The following is a 14,820-nucleotide window of genomic DNA, read 5'->3' on the forward strand; positions in this document are numbered from 1 at the left end:
AAGGTTTGAGGGGTCGCTCAAGTCATGATTACAACTGCACTAATCACCCCTTTTTGCTGGATGCCCCAATTACTGGAGCAAGAATTGCCATTGCCCTGGTCGTTTCCCGAGTTAGAAGGCTACTGACGAGATCCACCATGGTGTTTTGACATACCTTCTATACGAACTTCCTTAGAGATTAGCTATGACATGGAGACTAGATTAAAAGCCTCAACGTGCAGGGCGATCTCGGGCAACATATTTCGTATGCAAGTTTGAACTACTTCTTTTTCAATCATGGGAGTGGCATGATAGGTTTCCAACTCTCTCCATCAGGTGATGAACTTATCAACTGGCTCACCAGGCTCTTGAGTCAGAGAGAGGAGCTCTATGGTTTCCATATTTCTCAAGACTTCATAGAAGCGCTGGTAAACATTTGCACCATTTCTTGCCATGTGTGTATCGAGCTTGGAGGTAGCCGAGCATGCCACTGAGAGGCTGGCCCTTCGAGAGTCTCAACGAACTGACGGAGGAGGAGTCGCATGTCAACTGTCGTCTCTCAACAAGCGGCTTGGAAGTGAGCGATATGCTGATCAGGGGATGTGGTACCATTGAACAAGGGTAGCTTCCCTTTCTGATAGTTGGGGGAAACGCCACCTGGTTAATGTACGAGGGGTATGACTTTTGGTAAGACGACACCCCTTGCATGCCCAAGATCTTACGCTTGAGACTGTGGGTCACCATGGCATGTACATCAATTTGCGAAACCATGCTGGGAGCAGAGCTGTCTTGGGAGGCCGGTGGGAGAGTTTGCTTGGGAGTTGTGTCCTCACAAGGCTGGGAGTTAGCCTCATGGTTAGGGTAAGCAGGGGGCCTAGAGGCTTCCAAGCGATCCATCTTTTCGAGAATGGACTGCATCATCACCTTGAACTTGTTCATTCACTCTTCTTAGGCGTCAGTCGGCTCGTCAATCACCATGATGCTGATCATTTCTACTAGAGAGTCAGAGCCAGGTGGAGTAGTGGACTGCAGGGGTTGGCGAGTCGTACGCGGAAAGTTGGTTTGTATGGCCTGACGAGACTTGAGTTTTGTACGCCGACCGTGTGAGGACTGGTTCTTGACGATCTTGGGATCGCAATTTCATGGCAGCCCTATCTTTTCCTATGATGGTAACCACCTTAGGGGACTTCTTGCTCAGGTTCTGGAATCCGAAGAGGGAATAAGGGATTGTGAGTCAGGAGGTCATCGAGATTGGTAACCTCAACTACCTTAGGGGCCTCTCTAGTCAGGATCTGCAGGCATCTCTTCTGCTTGATCTTGAGGTTGTAATAGACTTCACTCCAAAATTGAGCCTGAGATTTGGACTGCCCCTACTTTCTTGAGCATGCTAGAGCTATGTCCAACAGCTAGAGTAGAGAGTGAGGTCCAAGGATAGAGGGCAATCTGGGCTGCTGCCTTGAAGGCTATAGGCTACTATCAGCCATCAGGTGTTTGCCTCGAGTTCCCTAGTGAGGTCCGAGTACATGGCTGACCTGAGGTGGCTTACTCAAGATGGTACTCTTAGGGAAAACCTTTGAGTACCAGGTGTCGAGGTGTTTGCCTGGCAAAGAGAGGGTGATAGAAGAAGGAACCAGCTCGCGACTCCACCTGAGTTGGGATCGGGGAGGAACCTGTGAAGCTGATGCGTGCGCAACTTTGGAGGCAGCCCTCTAAGAGACTTGGGGGTTAGCCCGGGCTCGGTCAGCTGGTTCGACCTTAGGAAGCTGAGACCTACGAGCATGTGTCGACGAGGGACTAGGTAGGAGCCTATCTGTCACAGGGTGGAGCCGTGTGTGTTGAGAGGGAGGACGAAATGGTTGACCCCCCGTGTGCTCGAGCTGACGCAGAATTGACGCTGCCCCGAGCTGTGGGATGCAGATGCATGGCGTGTGTAGGGTTCGGCCCGAGAAGGCCTAGCCTTGGACGCAAACTCAAGGTAGCATGAAGGTTGCTCAGAGGTATGGCTTGAGTGGACGGACCACGAGCCTTTAGGTGTGTGCGAGAGGTGGAGGTCCCAGAACCTCCGCCTTGGTGTGTCGAGCCTCTAGGCATAGAGGTTCTGTGTGGTGAAGGAGTATGGGGGATGGCCTTACGGTGACCCTCAGGAACGATGGCAATCTGCTTGCCTTTCGCAAAAGCAGACAGGGTAGCCTTTCGGCGTACCTCAGCACTGTGACTGATGAGGGACTTGCCAGTAGTAGGGTATGCTGTCGGTGGTAGCAAACGTGCTACCAATGCGAAGGGCCTAGGTGGAGGGTCCACCTGGACTAGAAAGTGGGGAGTTAGGGACTTTCGAGTCCCTTCTCGCACCAACCCAGGAAAGAACCTGGGAGTCGGACTGTGAGTCCCGACTCAAGAGGAGTGTAGTGAACAAGGCTTGAGAAGCTTGCTTCCCTGGGGCAGTCACGAGTGCGGAGATGAAAAAATCCCCAACTCGGATGAACGGGTTGAAAAACCCTGATGCCATGTAATTAGTGCAGAAAATAAAAGGCGATGCCGACCAAGCAAGAGCGAACTGACAAAGGCGTAGCAAGTCCCCAGTGGAGTAGCCAAACTGGTCGAATGCCTCGATCTCATATCCCCAGATCTAGGTGATCGGATGACATGTGTCTCGAGTTTGGAAGACCCGGGACCTAAGACTGCTCTCTCGGGAACCTTATTATAGAATAAGGGCAAGTGCCCAACTGGTGAGAGAGGAATTTTAAAATGTGAGGTGGGGACCAACCTCACCTGGGGTCGTGACTTACTTGGGCTAACTCGAGCGGGCGACCTCTTAGATCACGATGGAAAGCCCCCCAGCGACTTTAGCAGGTTCAGAATCGCCACAATTGACTTGCAATCTCCTTGTTTTCTGCACAACACTAGCATGGTTAATTTGGAAGACAAGTGGGCTGAAGGACCCACCCTTATCTTAGGGCGATGCACATTCATGTGGCATAGACGATGAGAAGTTAGGGTGATGAAAAATAGGGTGCCAATAAGGGGAGAAAAGAGTAGAGGACTTGACAAGACGACGACCCTAGCCTTATAGCTGGACCATTACAGTGACCAACTCGGAGTGGTAGCAAGACGGGCACGATAACTAAAACTGGCGCGACCACAATACTACTCTAAACCAAGGTCGATATGATTGTCCTAATCTGGTGTGGCAGCAAGATGGGCATAGTACTTTGGACCAGCACGACGGCAATACTGCTCGACAGCCAGACTGTTATAACAATACTAGACTGAGTCTATCCTACAGTCAAGCAAGCAAGAAAGAGGAAAGGAGAAGAGAAGAGAGCGGAGAGAAGGCACGAGACAACGAAGGAGGAAGGTCTTGGTGGCGTTAGGTATCGCCATCCACAGTGATGGAGTAACAGTGTCGTGGCCTCTGAACGACGCTGGACGTTGCTACTCATGGCGAAAGGGCGAGTAGTGACCTGTCGAAGGCATTAGCCATCGCCGTCGACAACACAAGAAGGCAGCACGACCCTTCTCGAGCGGCGATAGATACCGCCGTCTGCGATAGGCACACAGCGACAAAAGATGCCTGCGGACGGCTGTGAGCATCGTCGCGACCCTTTACAGACGGCGATAAGCATCGCTGTCTACGATGGGTGCGACACGCAATAGATAGGCCTATGCATGGCGGGGGGGTATCGTCGTGACCCTTCACGAGCAGCGATAGGCATCGTCATCTGCGATAGGGATAGGGCACAATAGAAGCTTGCAGGTGGCGATAGGCATTGTTGCGACCCTTCACGGGCGATGATAGGTATCACTATCTGCAATAGGCTCAAGGCACACCAGATAGGCTCGAGCACGATGAAAAGCATCGTCATCTGAGCTTGTGCAAGTTGCAAAAGTTATTCCTGCGAACGCCGGTGAGTAGCGCCATCTGCAACCCATGAGAGAAGAAAGACAAAGGAGGCATACACGACACTGCCACTGTCGTGCATGGCCTTCGAGGAAGACTCAGCAGAGAAGAAAAAGAGAGAAGAATAAGCGAGGGGAAAAGAGAGAAGAGAGAGTAGCAAAGAGAAAGAAAGATCGAAGAGAAAGGATAAGGAAAGAGAAAGAAAAATACCTCGAAGATAGGAGGGTACCACACCAAATTTTCTCTCTCTTCTTTCTCTCTCCAAGACGTGCTCAAGAAATCTCAATGCAAACTTTAATTTTATTAATCAAGAATTTGGTCCTTATACAATGAGAGATAACATGTATTTATAGACTAGGGCCAAAACATGGGTGGATTACTTAAAACTAACCCTAATGGATGATACATACATCGTTTTTGAATTAAATAAAAAAAAAAAACAGGGTGCAAAAAGATTGATTTGGCCCTGCCTAACAATTGAGAAAATTCCAAAACAGTCCTTGCTGAGAACTAAAGACATTCTTGATTCTTCTTGGACGATCCGGCGTCCGAATGAACAAAAGATGATTGCCATTGCATAGGGCTCAATGCTACAATCATTTTGATATCGATTTTAAACCATGAATCACACTTTAAAGGCATGATCACATCACTTAAAATTTGAATAGATCTTGAAAACTTTCGATCGATAATGCTTCTTCATGTCGATATTTTTCTGTGATTTATTCACTATATTGCACTGAGCATGTTACCACGATCACGTTGCAAAAAATGGGACGTGATTTGGTGCCCAAACGAAGTTTTGGCCATCTTGGAATTTTGCCCGAAATTTGGGATTTCAGCTGCTGAAATCAACAGTGACTTCAACTTGATCTTGTGTGAAATCCAGTAGTTCATCGCAAGCGGAGTTCGGACCAGTGATAGCCACGGACCTTACACACGCGATGCAATAGGCCTCACATCGATCGGGCTTGTGGGCACTGTGATTTGGCAGCTCGAGTGGGTGGATGTCTTGCTGATTTTCTGCAGCGTGCGACTTCGAATCGCGAATTTCTCTCTAGCATTTCTCCCTAGCATTTCTCCTAGCTCGGTCATCGTCACGGGACGTGCCACATATGAAAACACTCGTCTTGACGAGATAAACACGCTCCAACAAGTTTGAGTGTAATCCGTTCTCGAACGAGTGTGATATAAGGGTCGCAAATCACTATTTGTGATTGTCCGTTTAATGGATATTAGTTGCAAGGTGGTCGCATGAGAATAGTGTCCAGCTCCTTCTGTTCCTATCTTTTGCTCATAACGTCTTCATAGAGTGTCCATTAAAGCTAAAATTTGACCCTTGAGGGTTTTCAACCATGTCGGATCCAATGACAGTGGTCCCACGGCCATTTGATGCTCCGAAAGTAGGGTTCCAGCTATAGGGGGTCCATTTCAGGGCGCTAGAGGCTAATTCTGCCAAAACTGTTTCTTCATCTACACTGCCTTAGACATGTCGGAATGCGACAAAACTTGGCAGGAGACTTTTTGGAGTCCTAATGAAGATCTTGGTTGGTTCTGAGGCCATTATGAGGCTGTTGAAAATTCCACTATTTGTCAAGATTAATTGACCGACTTCTCCCTTTTATTCCACATCGGGGACCCATGGTGTTGAAAAATTTCTTCAAACACCAATAGTTGTGTCACTTGTTCTTTTTATGTCACCTTATTTTTTGAAGTTGTCCCTATTACTTTTTTATGCCACCTTATTTTTTGAGTGGCTTATGGTTGCCTTAGGGTCTACCATATTTGATTTTGTTAGGTGTCGTGGCGGCTACGGTTCATCTATTTTTTGGAGATCATTGGTGGAGGGTGGGAGGGGGTGGGGGTGGCCAGTGCCTGTCTGTGCGTGCAGCTTTGGACCGTGACTCTTTGAGGCTCCTTGTTCGTGGTCATCGGTGGAGGGTGCCACCTTCATGCTAGATTTTTATGGGCCCCTTGGACGAACCTTCCTACTCTATCTTTATGTTCTTCTGACTTTTAATATTTGCACTTTATTGTGCATTTAATTTATCCTCTCTCTCACTCTATCTATTTTTTTCATTTAAAATCTTTATGGGTTAATGCACTTTATTGCGTATCTATTGTCTCTCTCTCTCTATCTATCTCTTTGTATCTTTTTTACTAGGTTATTGACTGCACTTTTGTGATGTGCATTTGATATCTCATCTCTCTCCTTATCTTGTCACTTTTCTATGTGAGGTTTTTTTTAATTTGGCTACTACATTTACCTTGAATTTGTTGAGCATTTGATATCTCATCTTCACTTTTCTTCACTTATATCTCTTTTATTTTATTTTTTGTATGAAAACCTCTTTAGTATTTAGGTTTTATTTTTTCAAGAGTAAAGATGTTATGAATAAGGAAATCATTGCTTTATAATATGTAATTATGACCGTTCTTGACCTTATTATATATGTACATCTTCGACTAAGTTTAGGGATAGAAGGAAAGGTGTATAAAGAGAGTGGAATGGTGTGAGGGGAGGGTGGAGAGAGAAAGAGAAGCCTAGTGAGATAAGGTAAAGATGAGAGCTAAGAAGATGTATTGAGAGATGGGATTAATAAATAACGATAATTGTTTATATTCTTGTGTTGATATATAGTAATATTTACTTGTTTAGGTGCAGTATATCCCTTCTTGTAATATTATAGAACCAGATGATGTCATTCAATATTTTGGAGGGGATAATACGAGTGTAGAAGATGAAGAGATTGATGAACCCTCACAGACGCCTTTATGTTATTTTAGTCGGTCGTGATACAAAATTGGGAGGAGGGGGGAGGAAATAGAAATATAATTTCAGCTGTAGAGACATCCTTTTTACAAGTTCTTACGTACATATGCGTGCTCATTTATTAGGCCTTTCATCGGGGGAGAAGTCTAAGGGGATATTTCTTTGCCCAAAAATAGCAAAAGACGAACGAGATGCATTGAGGCTAGAAGAGTTTGAGGCTAAATGTTTGTTTGGTTCAAGTCGGAAAGACAACATGAGGTCACTTGATCAAACTGTATTCACGTTGACACAAAATATTACAAGTTCAAATAAAAGGGTTAGGGGCAGTATAGCTCATATTTTTTATGCTCATGCAAGGGAGGATGTCGATGCTGCTATTGCTCGATGTTTTTATGCTCATGGAATCCCTTTTAATGCCGTGAAGGGTCATCGGTTTCAAGAAATGATATATGCAATAAACAATGCTCTCAAGGGTTATGTGCCTCCTAAATATGAGAGATTGAGGATAAGTTTGCTAGAAAAGAGAGGAGTCGAATTAAACGTGAGCTAGGTGCATTGAGAAATGAATGGCAAACTTATGGGGTTTCTATTATTTCTGATGGATGGAGTAATGTTAAGAATTAATCCTTGATAAATATAATGGTTGTATTAGGGGGTAAGGTTATGTTTGTGAATGACTATGATTGCTCCAAAATTGAGCATACTAGTCAGAATATTGCGAATATACTCTTGAAGGCCTTTGACAATATTTGACCTTATAATGTCGTTCAAGTCGTGACTGACAATGTATCGAAGGGAGCTGGGTCAATAATTCAACGTCATCATCCCCATATTTTTTGGTCAGGCTGCTTAGCTCACACATTGAGACTTCGCATGAAGGATATTGTGGATAAAAGAAAAGGCACCTAACATTTGCTTTTGTTAGTGATCATTACAAAGAGGGTAAAAGGGTAGTGACATATATACGCAACCACACAAGGTGTTTGTACATATTTCGAACTATTTCGAAACTCAAACTTCTAAAATCCAAGAAGACCAGATTCGGTCATCACTACATCATGTTAAGGTGCCTTAAGGAAGTGAAGCTCGCCTTCATGTCCCTCGTCCTGGGCAACCATTGGGAAGGACTCAAACGTGGCCGGGAAGGCGCGGAGCATGGTGAAGTTCGCAAAATAGTGATGGATGATAATTTTTTGGTAACAAACAAAAAAATATTAGGGTTCACAAGGAAAGTCTAGAAGATGATAAAGTTTGCATACAATGATAAGGCTATAATTGGAGATGCACATGATTATATGGATACCATGTTGGGAGGAATATCATTTGCTCTATATGATGATCCAGTGTTGCTTCAAAAGGTCAGGAACTTATTGGTAGCCAAATGGAACATGGCTAACCTTCCACTTCATTGTCTTGTTTTTCTTCTTAGCCCTAAATATTATTCTCATGAATGGTTATTAGTACTTATACCTGGTGGGGAGAGGAGGGTGAAGCCCCATCAGGATATTGAGGTGTTTGTGTGCTACCATGATGCTCTTGATGCGACAGTATGGGATGAGGCTGAGTGGAGCAGGGTACGACAACAAATAAGTGATTTTGTTGGCAGCAGGGGGAGTTTCCCACTGTTGGTGTCCATAGCTGATAGAGGTACAATATCATCAGTATCGTGGTGGGACTTGTATGGTGGTGGGGCCTCAGAGTTGTATTCAGTTGCAGTTAAGGTGTTGTCTCAAAGCGTTAACTCTTCATGCACCGAGAGATGTTGGAGCACGTATAGTTAAATCTACAGTGGTAAGCGTAATCGGCTGAATGCTGATTGATCTGAGTCATTCGTATATGTTCATTACAATGATAGGCTATTGAGTAGATTGAGGACTGATTACAAGACCAACTACAAGAATTGGGATGCTCATTCTGAAGATGACCACCTTATTAATGACATAGATGCCTTAGCTATGATGGATGAGCATTTGGAAGCAGACGATGATTTGGCTTCTCCCCCACCACGTACTAGACTAGTCATTCCCCTGCATACTGTAGAAGAGCAGGATAGCCCTTTAGATCTCCATCATGATCATGGTTTGCAACCCCATACTCCAATGCAATCTTCGATTGCAACCCCACCGATTCTAGGTGAAGCTTCACCTTCGACGTCTGTCGCGCAGAGATTGCGAACTGTCCAGAGGCCTCCCAACAGGATGATTCTCTAATTGTGTTTCTCTTGGGTTTATGTAACCTTCGAATGAATTCGTGACTGAAGAAGATTGACATTTTTCTCTCTCAATCTCTTTATGGATTTTTTGATAATTGATATTTCTTTACTGTAATGTCATTGTATATTACAAGGACATTTATTAATTACAGCCTGTGTGTATGTCAGAGTAAGTGGGAATGAAATGAAATTATTAAAAATTACCCAAGATTTCCCCCACATGCTTGTATTTCAATTCAAGATGAGAGGGAGGGTAAATAGATTACACCATGTGGCGGGTAAATTACTTCACGCAAGAGAAAAATGGTCATTAAGTATAACAAATATTGAACTATTGTCAGGTAGCGCGGGACCAAAATGGTCATTAAGTAATAGCAAATATAACAAACATTGAGCTATTCCCTTACCTAGCAATAGAAAATAGATCGCACGTTGAGTTGTCGAGTGCACCTGTGCCCATGTTCCATCAGGTTCTACCCTAACATACCAACCTTGAAAATTATTATTTCCAATTTCATATATCATTGGGTGTGGCTTGGCTTCTATAAGGTTGCAACCTTAAACAATCCAATTAAGACGGACCACCAAATTTTATCATGTCATGTAATTTTGATGTAAAAAATTCTTAGGATTATTTGAAAATCTATTTTCATATTTAATTAAAAACTTTTAAACTCTAAAAATTGTTAAAATCAAGTAGATCTGTAAACATATGAAAATTCTTAAAATGGACAGTGTAGATAATATGTTGCAAGATGCACAATTTCTGGCACCCAAAAGTTTTTATTTTTTTCATACACTCATACATCTTGATGTTGAGATGATCAATTAGAGACTTTTTCAACCTTAAAACAACTTTTTCCGATGGATTTTTGGGGTGCATTCTATATTTTATGGTTGCAACCTTATATAAAATTTTACCTATATATTTGATTTTATAAAATACTATATAATTTATAAATGACTTCCCAAATTTTGATTTAAATTTCTTCAATATATATATATATATATATATATATATATATATATATATATATATATATATATATATATATATATATATATATATATATATAAATAAATTTAAAATTACCTTTATTTCTATGACAATAATTTTTTTGAAATTTAAGAAAATTTTTTTTACCATTTTATAACTTTCTAAAAGAAACTTCTTAAATAAAAATAATATTTAAATATAAAAATTAATATTTTTAGTAAAATTTTTATATAGTTATTTCAACCCAAGAATAACGGTTATGCATTTCCCGAATTTAAGCCTAACAATAACCATATATACTTAGGTTGCATCCTAATGGTACCCAAATCCTAGACAATATATTTCCATGTATACAAATGCCAACATAAAGCTTATTTTCATATCATGTATGATATTTGAACAATACTAACATTAATCGTTAATAGCATTAGAAGATTTTATTTCATTCTAGATTAAGGAGATCTAACTAATCCATGGGCATTTAGGATTGGTTGTGCATGGATCTAGCCACATGGGCCATTGCTAGATAGAACAATTGTTTCTAAATTTAACCAAATCGAGATCGTATTTGTATGGGAATGGACTGCTCTGCTTAGTTGGTGCACGAATCCATGTGTAATGGAATTGGGTTCTTCATACAAGTGGAGTTCTGCTATGGGGGCGCAGACCACTATTGTCCGAAACACAATCCTACAATGAATGGAGCTCGATCCTAGCCAAATAGGATTGTGGCATTTTTTTAGATGGGGGCAAGACTCAACATTAATGGGATCTCGTTCTTGTTGTCGATGGCAGCGCGATCCTAACATGATCCCATTTTACATGTAACCCGTTCCAGTCAAATAGGGAACTCGATCCCAATGTATCAAGATCTCGCTCCCTATTCAAACGGTATCTCGGTCCGTAACTACATGGAACACGTTCTCGTTAAATAGGGATCTTGATCGCAATGTATCGGGATCTTGAGAATCGTTGGAGTCGGTAGACATAGGTCAATGTCCAATGTTGAAGAAGTTCCCCTGTGGCCTCCTAAGAGCAAGGAGACTACAAACCATTGTAATAGACAGAGAATGGTTGAAAGGTTTGGAGGACTTACAACAAGCCACATTACGGTCCCTTCACCAATCTGGAGTGGAGGATCATCCTCATGTGGTGGATCCAAATGTCAAAATCCCCATTGCTCCCTCTTCTATCAGAGATCGTATGGTGGATCCAAACATGGAAATCCCCCCTGGTCCCTCTTCTCTTCGGGAACAAGAGCAGTGTGGCCCTTCGAGGACGAGATCATAGAAAATGTGCCCATTGAAGTTTCCTCTTCCAAGGGAAACAAATTGCTCTTTGGGACACTGGTTTCTCCCCTCCGAAAATGGAACCTGGCATCTTCCGTTTCCGTCCCTTCATTATCAGGGAGAATTCTTCCCAGCCCCTTGATGAACCAGTCAATGTTGATGCTCGGAGGGATGCTACAAAATCTGATAAGCAACGCTTTTGGACTCCAAGAATAAGGGTGGTTCAGATTGAGACCGTCAGGGAAAAAGCATCTCTATGGTAAATCCCAATCAATTTTCCATTCTTGTATGTAGATACTTCATGGGATTTTGTAACCAATTTCCATACTTGCATGCCAATACCCTGTTATTCGTTCATATTTCTCATCATGTCTTTTGAAGTTTTGGGTCGGTTTAAGTGTGTGACATACAGTTTATTTAAGAAACATAGAGATTGAGTGTATGGGCAAGGGTTGCAGTCAATGATGGCCTAGGCTTTAAAGGGGATTTGTAGCTTAAGTTTAATGAATGTTTCCCTATATTTAACTACTTTACCTTCAACTATAAATGGGTACTAAGAGTATGAGGAAAAGAAAGTGTGGTTATTAAATACTTTGGCAAATATTGTTAACCTTGTCGCAAAAATCAATATCAAAATTTTAGAAAGCCAAAAGAAATTATTTAACCAAAAAGATTCTTATAAATATTCTTATAGGAATTTTTTTTAAACTATCATCTATAAGTGCACCATTTATCATTTCACCTACTCCCTTTGTCCAAATTTAAAAAAAAAAAAAAAAAACATGACATAATGGGTCAATAGCATGCTAGAAATTGTTGAAAGGACAATTTTCAATAGTGCCATTTCATCAAAACAAAAATATTTTGAATAAAGTCGCCTTTATGAGATATTGATATTTTTTAATACCAATATCTCAATACTAGTACTCTTGAACACTAATATCTCACAAAGTAAATTACTATGCTATTTTAGAAACCAATATCACATTAAGTCACCTTGTGAGATGCTAAGCACATTAAGTCACCTTGTGAGATGCTAAGCATATCTGAATTCCAATATCTCATGGTTGTTAAGGTATAATTAGATATTGGTGTCTTGATACACCAATATCTCACTCTAAACAAAACACTAAAGTCTCACTAAATAATTCACGCCATAGGGTATCGGTATTTTTGAACACCAGTATTTCACTAGGTTACCATTTTAACCTTTGCCAAAAAAAATATCTCGGTACGTTACCAGTGAGATTAATATTAATGATTACTAGTATCTCACATAGTGTTTACAATGAGATGTTAGTATTTAAAAACACCCATATCTCACATAGTTTGTTTTCCCTAAAACCATAGTTTGTTTTCCCTAAAACCACCTTGATTTGATGGAGCAACAAAACTCAAATCGCCTCTCCACATCAATAATTCAAAATATGACCCCTCATAACGTGTGCTTGATGCTACATAAAGGGGCATTGTGAAAGTAGGATAAATGGAATGGATGAAATGGTTAATAGTGAATAGCTTGTTTTTTTTTTTATCCTTTCTTAACCCTTGATTACGTAATAATTCTGGAAATCCATACCAAGGTGGTTGATCATCTAAGAAGAATCACTTATCTGTCGAGTTGGAAGTCCATGGAGGTTCTTCCAAAGGCGTCATGGTCGTTATTGTTGATTGAATGATTTGGATGGTGATGGATAGAGGGTGGCTGCCACCGAACATGAATCTGTCCAGTGGCGATTCCAACTGCCCTTCATCCCAACCCAACTCGTTAATTGCACGGTGATGACTTTCGTGACCTTTTTTTTGTGGTTAAATGGATCACATATTACTTTCCACTTTTGTTCCAAGAGAACTTTTTTTGTTGTGAAATTTGGATTTACAGAAGTTAATAACGAGAATTATTCTTTTAATTATTCTATAAATTAAAAAGTATACCATGATACCTCTAGTACAAGGCGGGTACAATTAATCTTGACCATTGATGTGAAATTGGATAGTAGCATTTATTATATTAATAAAACTCAAATTTTAAAAAAAATTTATTGATCTTTGTGACACACAAGCTCTCAGATTTCACATCGGATGGCTATAAGTACTTGTGACCTCTATGTAAATGGCAAATAATCTCATTGTATACCATCCCTTTTTAACTTTTTTATATTTTTAATAAATCATTACAATGAATTATTCTAGCCAGTATTTAGCAAATCACCTCATGCCAGCACTTGGCCTTGTCCCAAGGAGAGTTACTTGGGTAAGTCATGTACATAAATGCTCAAGAATTTTTTAAAATAAAAATATGAAAAAAATAAAATAAAAGGTAGGAAAAGTAAACCAACAAAAATAAAAACTAAAAGTTCATATAAGCTTAAAATCGTAAAAAAAAAAAAAATTAGAATTAAAAAAAATTGATTTATAGTTGGAGATATTTAAAACATATAAAAAAAATATAAAAATAAGGCTAATGTCAAAAACCACTCACAATCTTTGCCAAAAACATCAAAATCTCATGCAAAAACTTTATACAACCTGCCTATAGTTTTTGCAATTTTTTGAGATTTTTAGTTTTTCTTAACCCCTGAGTTGTATATACAACTAGGGGTATCTCGGTCTAGCCCATATAGCAAGGCTAAGCAATTCACTCGAGTCTCTTAACACTAAATAAAATGGAAGATGTTCGTGAAACCTCTTTTTGATGAGAGGTGAAACATCAACTGCTCAAAAATCCATGATTCGATTCTGAATCAATCAACTCAAATCGGAATTAGGGGGCATGCAATTCCTGATTGAGAAGGGCCTAAGTACTCCAATCTCTCATATTTTATATTTTACTTTTTATGAATTTATTTATCTATGTATTTATTTATTTATTATTACTATTGATAATATTAATATTAATATTAAGATTAATATTAATGTCATTATCATCATCATTATTATTATTAATATTATTAACGCCATGATATTTGCTTCTCTTTGCCTTAAGAAATGAACCGGCCGTACCTACTCTTAAAAATTAAGGATATAAATTCGTCACGAAAATACAACAAAAACATATAAAAAAACATGTCATTCAAAAATAAATATCATCATCATCATTATTATTGATGCCATAATATTTGTTTGTTTTTGGCTTAAGAAATGAACCGGCCGTACCTACTCCCAAACATTAAGGACATAAATTCATCATGAAAATACGACAAAAACATGTAAAAACCCATATCATTCAAAAATAAATGTGTACTATGGTTCATATTGTTCTATTAGTCACAATATAAAACTAAGTTTTGTTGAATGTAAAAAGATTATATGCTCCCATGGGGGCAATATATTCATATACTTCCTTGGGCAAAACTTAGTTAAGAGTAGTGGTTTAAAAAACGGATCAGTGCCCTGGATCGGGCACCCTAAAAACTCATTCGGATTAGTGAATCAGCGATCCGGATCAGGAATCGGCCAAATCGGTTGGATTCAACCTTAAAAAAAATCCAAAAAACTTATTCTAATTCATTATAAATGTCATTTTTTAAGAATCCAATAAGAAATAGGGGTACTCTATTAAAAATTTTTATTTTTTTACATCAATATGCGAATGTTGAGTTGTTCTTTCCCTTCATGAATTACTATTAACCATTAAATTTACATCACACAAAAGTAGAAGCATAGAATTAT

At 40.1% G+C, this 14,820-nt stretch overlaps 1 long non-coding RNA gene across 1 annotated transcript; it reads left to right on the plus strand.

Annotated features, from left to right (window-relative positions):
• Window positions 1–10,879: 10,879 nt before the first annotated feature.
• LOC148781290 (uncharacterized) lies at window positions 10,880–13,055 on the plus strand. Its single transcript, XR_016058905.1, has 2 exons — window positions 10,880–11,407; window positions 12,732–13,055. It is a non-coding gene; the product is annotated as an uncharacterized LOC148781290 (long non-coding RNA).
• The last annotated feature ends 1,765 nt before the right edge of the window (window positions 13,056–14,820 follow it).

This window comes from Amborella trichopoda, chromosome 7, assembly GCF_054954075.1.
Source record: "Amborella trichopoda isolate Santa Cruz 75 chromosome 7, AtrichopodaSantaCruz75HAP2 v2.0, whole genome shotgun sequence".
NCBI classification, from domain to species: Eukaryota; Viridiplantae; Streptophyta; class Magnoliopsida; order Amborellales; family Amborellaceae; genus Amborella; species Amborella trichopoda.